This window comes from Poecilia reticulata, linkage group LG18 (assembly GCF_000633615.1).
Source record: "Poecilia reticulata strain Guanapo linkage group LG18, Guppy_female_1.0+MT, whole genome shotgun sequence".
In the NCBI taxonomy this organism is placed as follows: Eukaryota; Metazoa; Chordata; class Actinopteri; order Cyprinodontiformes; family Poeciliidae; genus Poecilia; species Poecilia reticulata.
In genome coordinates this window covers 19,820,202-19,821,280 of record NC_024348.1, presented here as the reverse complement: position 1 = coordinate 19,821,280, position 1,079 = coordinate 19,820,202, and positions in this window count along the sequence as shown.

Below are 1,079 nucleotides of genomic sequence, written 5' to 3'. Positions count from 1 at the left end.
GCAGGGAGGGAACTGGCCTTGTCAGGAACAACGTATGGAAGCAGCGTTTGGCTGCACAGCTCAATATCGATCTGGCAGACATGTTTGAGAGGTGGCATTCCGCTCAGCGATGACTGGCAGCTGGAGGAAYCAGTCATGGAGGAGGCGGGRGGTCCGTGGTGGAGGCTGGGGCTTGTAGAAGCAGAACGCTCGACCACTTCCACCTCCACCTGAATGCCCACCTCTTTCTGCACCCCTGCACCTTTATGGAGTCTTTGAGAAAGCTCAGGTTTAGGTGCRGTCTCTTTGACTTTCTTCTTGGTTGGTGTAGGAGTGGAAGAAGAAGAGACAGGACGAAGGGGAGATGAAGGATTCCCTTCCTTCTTTTTTCCATGAACTTGTATTTTCTGCTTTGGTTCTCTTGCTCTGGTTGCCCGAGGTGATGAGATGATATTTGTGTCTCCTGGGTGACCAGCTTTACTCAGTGGGAAAACCGGATGCTTTACTCCGAATTTCCCCTCCAGATCTCCTGATGGACGTGCATCCCTGTCATTCTTGGCCTCTTGGGAAACCTCCACCCTTCCTTGAGTATTAACCTCACTCTCAGCGACTTTTAAATTCTTATTGCCAGTATTATTACCAGKTTTTGTGATTGAGTCAAAGGTAAGACCTCGAGTCAGACTAGTATTTCGGGATGAACTGTTAGGATCTCTTTTCATAACTGCAGGATCTTCTGATGCATCTGTGGATCCTTCCAGGATTTTGGAGGTCACCACAGGCCTGGTTTTAGGACTGGAAGATGCCAAAGGGGCCAAGATACCTGAAATAACAAAACAAGAACAAAGAGGTGCATCATCTGTTGACAGCTTCATCCTTGTCAAGGAAACAGTAACTCATGTTTGATAAAGTTGCAAAGACCTTTCTAAAATGGTGTAAATTTATGGCTCGCAGTAGATGAGGTGCTTTCTTTGCTTTGCCACATCGTGGCGTTGCAACATGGCTGCCAAGCTAATGTTCTTCAGCTAAATTGAGGGTAAAACTTAGACATTTACTACCAAACTTTAAAAACAGCAGTTATCAAACTACTGGACAGATTCAAT